Source organism: Falco punctatus (assembly GCF_963210335.1).
Source record: "Falco punctatus genome assembly, contig: scaffold_29, whole genome shotgun sequence".
Taxonomy (NCBI): Eukaryota; Metazoa; Chordata; class Aves; order Falconiformes; family Falconidae; genus Falco; species Falco punctatus.
In genome coordinates, this window is record NW_027660164.1 from 1,363,591 (window position 1) to 1,370,035 (window position 6,445).

A 6,445-nucleotide genomic window follows, 5' to 3' on the forward strand; every position below is an offset into this window, starting at 1 on the left:
GTTTAACTTCAAAACTTAACCCTAAGACTGAATCCTAAGACACAACTTGACCACGTAACCCTGAGACTTAACCTTGAGACTTTACCTTGAAATTTAACCCTGGGATTTAACCCTAAGTCTTAATGCTAAGACTTAACTTTAAGATGTACCATTAAGACTTAACCTTAAAGCGTAACCTTAAGATTTACACTCAATACTTAACCCTAAGACTTAACCCTAGGATTTAAACTTAAGGTTAAACCTTAAGACAAAACTTGAAGACTTAATTCAAAGACTTATCCCTAAGACTCAACACTGAGACTTAAACCTAAGATTTAAGACTTAACCCTAAGACTTAGCCCCAAGACTTAAGTCTAAGACTTCAAGTTATGAATAAAACTTTAGACTTAACCCTAAGACTCAAGCCATAAGACTTCACCTTAAGACTTAACCTGAAGACTTAACCTTAAAATTTAACCCTAAGACTGAACCCTAAAATATAACTTTTAAGGCTTAACAATAAGACTGAACATTAAGACACAACCTTACGACTTCTACCCTGAGACCTAACCTTGAGACTTAACACTGAGATTTAACCCTAAGACTTAACTTTAAGATGTAACATTCGGACTTAACCTTAAAACTTAACCCTAAGCCTCAACCTTAAGAAGTAACTTGAAGACTTAACCCTGAGAATGAACTCTAAGACTTCAACTTAATAATTAACGCTCAGATATAACCCTCAGGCTTAAACTTAAGAAATAGCCCTAAGACTTAACCTTAATATTTAACTTTAAGATGTAACCTTAAGGCTTAACCCTAAACTTAACCCTAAGAGTTAACCTTAAGTGTTGACCTTACAGATTTAACCCTAAGAGTTAACCTTAGGACTTAAACGTTAAGACTTATCCCCAAGACTTAACTCTAAAGAGTTAACCCTAAGACTTCAGCTTGTGATTTCAACTTCAGACTGAACGCTAAGACTTAAAATTACAATTTAACATTAAGATTTAACCATAAGACTTAACCCTAAGACTTCAGGTTAAGTTTTAACCTTAAGACTCAACCCTGAGACTTAGTCGTGAAATTTATCCATAAGACTTATCCCTAAAACTGAAAACTGAGACTTAAACCTAAGATTTAACCTGAAGACTTAACCCTAAAACGTAGCCCTGAGACTTATCCTTGAGCTTTAACCTTGATACTTAATCGTGAGACTTAGCCCTAAGACTTATCCCCAAGACATAACTCTAAGGCTTAACCCTAAGACTTAACCTTAAGGCTCAACCTTAAGACTTAACATTAAGACTTAACCCTGAGACTTAACCATAAGACTTATCCTCAAGATTGTACTCTAAGACTTAACCCTAAGACTTAAGATGAAGACTTAACCCTAAGACTCAATCTATGAGATGTAAACTTAAGACTTAATTAACCCTAAGACTCAATCTATGAGATGTAAACTTAAGACTTAACCTTTAGGAATTAACCCTGACACTTAACCTTAAGGCTTAACCCTAAGACTTAAGCTTAAGGTTTAAACTTAAGACTTATCCCTAAGACATAATCCTGAGACTTAACCCTAAGACTTAACCTCAAGTTTAACTTCAAAACTTAACCCTAAGACTGAATCCTAAGACACAACTTGACCACGTAACCCTGAGACTTAACCTTGAGACTTTACCTTGAAATTTAACCCTGGGATTTAACCCTAAGTCTTAATGCTAAGACTTAACTTTAAGATGTACCATTAAGACTTAACCTTAAAGCGTAACCTTAAGATTTACACTCGATACTTAACCCTAAGACTTAACCCTAGGATTTAAACTTAAGGTTAAACCTTAAGACAAAACTTGACGACTTAATTCAAAGACTTATCCCTAAGACTCAACACTGAGACTTAAACCTAAGATTTAAGACTTAGCCCCAAGACTTAAGTCTAAGACTTCAAGTTATGAATAAAACTTTAGACTTAACCCTAAGACTCAAGCCATAAGACTTCACCTTAAGACTTAACCCTAAGACTTAACCTTAAAATTTAACCCTAAGACTGAACCCTAAAATATAACTTGTAAGACTTAACAATAAGACTGAACATTAAGACACAACCTTACGACTTCTACCCTGAGACCTAACCTTGAGACTTAACACTGAGATTTAACCCTAAGACTTAACTTTAAGATGTAACATTCGGACTTAACCTTAAAACTTAACCCTAAGCCTCAACCTTAAGAAGTAACTTGAAGACTTAACCCTGAGAATGAACTCTAAGACTTCAACTTAATAATTAACGCTCAGATATAACCCTCAGGCTTAAACTTAAGAAATAACCCTAAGACTTAACCTTAATATTTAACTTGAAGATGTAACCTTAAGGCTTAACCCTAAACTTAACCCTAAGAGTTAACCTTAAGTGTTGACCTTACAGATTTAACCCTAAGAGTTAACCTTAGGACTTAAACGTTAAGACTTATCCCCAAGACTTAACTCTAAAGAGTTAACCCTAAGACTTCAGCTTGTGATTTAAACTTTAGACTGAACGCTAAGACTTAAAATTACGATTTAACATTAAGATTTAACCATAAGACTTAACCGTAAGACTTCAGGTTAAGTTTTAACCTTAAGACTCAACCCTGAGCCTTAGTCGTGAAATTTATCCATAAGACTTATCCCTAAAACTGAAAACTGAGACTTAAACCTAAGATTTAACCTGAAGACTTAACCCTAAAACGTAGCCCTGAGACTTATCCTTGAGCTTTAACCTTGATACTTAATCCTGAGACTTAGCCCTAAGACTTATCCCCAAGACATAACTCTAAGGCTTAACCCTAAGACTTAACCTTAAGGCTCAACCTTAAGACTTAACATTAAGACTTAACCCTGAGACTTAACCATAAGACTTATCCTCAAGATTGTACTCTAAGACTTAACCCTAAGACTTAAGATGAAGACTTAACCCTAAGACTCAATCTATGAGATGTAAACTTAAGACTTAATTAACCCTAAGACTCAATCTATGAGATGTAAACTTAAGACTTAACCTTTAGGAATTAACCCTGACACTTAACCTTAAGGCTTAACCCTAAGACTTAAGCTTAAGGTTTAAACTTAAGACTTATCCCTAAGACATAATCCTGAGACTTAACCCTAAGACTTAACCTCAAGTTTAACTTCAAAACTTAACCCTAAGACTGAATCCTAAGACACAACTTGACCACGTAACCCTGAGACTTAACCTTGAGACTTTACCTTGAAATTTAACCCTGGGATTTAACCCTAAGTCTTAATGCTAAGACTTAACTTTAAGATGTACCATTAAGACTTAACCTTAAAGCGTAACCTTAAGATTTACACTCGATACTTAACCCTAAGACTTAACCCTACGATTTAAACTTAAGGTTAAACCTTAAGACAAAACTTGACGACTTCATTCAAAGACTTATCCCTAAGACTCAACACTGAGACTTAAACCTAAGATTTAAGACTTAACCCTAAGACTTAGCCCCAAGACTTAAGTCTAAGACTTCAAGTTATGAATAAAACTTTAGACTTAACCCTAAGACTCAAGCCATAAGACTTCACCTTAAGACTTAACCTGAAGACTTAACCTTAAAATTTAACCCTAAGACTGAACCCTAAAATATAACTTTTAAGACTTAACAATAAGACTGAACATTAAGACACAACCTTACGACTTCTACCCTGAGACCTAACCTTGAGACTTAACACTGAGATTTAACCCTAAGACTTAACTTTAAGATGTAACATTCGGACTTAACCTTAAAACTTAACCCTAAGCCTCAACCTTAAGAAGTAACTTGAAGACTTAACCCTGAGAATGAACTCTAAGACTTCAACTTAATAATTAACGCTCAGATATAACCCTCAGGCTTAAACTTAAGAAATAACCCTAAGACTTAACCTTAATATTTAACTTTAAGATGTAACCTTAAGGCTTAACCCTAAACTTAACCTTAAGAGTTAACCTTAAGTGTTGACCTTACAGATTTAACCCTAAGAGTTAACCTTAGGACTGAAACGTTAAGACTTATCCCCAAGACTTAACTCTAAAGAGTTAACCCTAAGACTTCAACTTGTGATTTCAACTTTAGACTGAACGCTAAGACTTAAAATTACGATTTAACATTAAGGTTTAACCATAAGACTTAACCCTAAGACTTCAGGTTAAGTTTTAACCTTAAGACTCAACCCTGAGCCTTAGTCGTGAAATTTATCCATAAGACTTATCCCTAAAACTGAAAACTGAGACTTAAACCTAAGATTTAACCTGAAGACTTAACCCTAAAACGTAGCCCTGAGACTTATCCTTGAGCTTTAACCTTGATACTTAATCCTGAGACTTAGCCCTAAGACTTATCCCCAAGACATAACTCTAAGGCTTAACCCTAAGACTGAACCTTAAGGCTCAACCTTAAGACTTAACATTAAGACTTAACCCTGAGACTTAACCATAAGACTTATCCTCAAGATTGTACTCTAAGACTTAACCCTAAGACTTAAGATGAAGACTTAACCCTAAGACTCAATCTATGAGATGTAAACTTAAGACTTAATTAACCCTAAGACTCAATCTATGAGATGTAAACTTAAGACTTAACCTTTAGGAATTAACCCTGACACTTAAGCTTAAGGCTTAACCCTAAGACTTAAGCTTAAGGTTTAAACTTAAGACTTATCCCTAAGACATAATCCTGAGACTTAACCCTAAGACTTAACCTCAAGTTTAACTTCAAAACTTAACCCTAAGACTGAATCCTAAGACACAACTTGACCACGTAACCCTGAGACTTAACCTTGAGACTTTACCTTGAAATTTAACCCTGGGATTTAACCCTAAGTCTTAATGCTAAGACTTAACTTTAAGATGTACCATTAAGACTTAACCTTAAAGCGTAACCTTAAGATTTACACTCAATACTTAACCCTAAGACTTAACCCTAGGATTTAAACTTAAGGTTAAACCTTAAGACAAAACTTGAAGACTTAATTCAAAGACTTATCCCTAAGACTCAACACTGAGACTTAAACCTAAGATTTAAGACTTAACCCTAAGACTTAGCCCCAAGACTTAAGTCTAAGACTTCAAGTTATGAATAAAACTTTAGACTTAACCCTAAGACTCAAGCCATAAGACTTCACCTTAAGACTTAACCTGAAGACTTAACCTTAAAATTTAACCCTAAGACTGAACCCTAAAATATAACTTTTAAGGCTTAACAATAAGACTGAACATTAAGACACAACCTTACGACTTCTACCCTGAGACCTAACCTTGAGACTTAACACTGAGATTTAACCCTAAGACTTAACTTTAAGATGTAACATTCGGACTTAACCTTAAAACTTAACCCTAAGCCTCAACCTTAAGAAGTAACTTGAAGACTTAACCCTGAGACTTAACCATAAGACTTATCCTCAAGATTGTACTCTAAGACTTAACCCTAAGACTTAAGATGAAGACTTAACCCTAAGACTCAATCTATGAGATGTAAACTTAAGACTTAATTAACCCTAAGGCTCAATCTATGAGATGTAAACTTAAGACTTAACCTTTAGGAATTAACCCTGACACTTAAGCTTAAGGCTTAACCCTAAGACTTAAGCTTAAGGTTTAAACTTAAGACTTATCCCTAAGACATAATCCTGAGACTTAACCCTAAGACTTAACCTCAAGTTTAACTTCAAAACTTAACCCTAAGACTGAATCCTAAGACACAACTTGACCACGTAACCCTGAGACTTAACCTTGAGACTTTACCTTGAAATTTAACCCTGGGATTTAACCCTAAGTCTTAATGCTAAGACTTAACTTTAAGATGTACCATTAAGACTTAACCTTAAAGCGTAACCTTAAGATTTACACTCGATACTTAACCCTAAGACTTAACCCTAGGATTTAAACTTAAGGTTAAACCTTAAGACAAAACTTGAAGACTTCATTCAAAGACTTATCCCTAAGACTCAACACTGAGACTTAAACCTATGATTTAAGACTTAACCCTAAGACTTAGCCCCAAGACTTAAGTCTAAGACTTCAACTTATGAATTAAACTTTAGACTTAACCCTAAGACTCAAGCCATAAGACTTCACCTTAAGACTTAACCTGAAGACTTAACCTTAAAATTTAACCCTAAGACTGAACCCTAAAATATAACTTTTAAGGCTTAACAATAAGACTGAACATTAAGACACAACCTTACGACTTCTACCCTGAGACCTAACCTTGAGACTTAACACTGAGATTTAACCCTAAGACTTAACTTTAAGATGTAACATTCGGACTTAACCTTAAAACTTAACCCTAAGCCTCAACCTTAAGAAGTAACTTGAAGACTTAACCCTGAGAATGAACTCTAAGACTTCAACTTAATAATTAACGCTCAGATATAACCCTCAGGCTTAAACTTAAGAAATAGCCCTAAGACTTAACCTTAATATTTAACT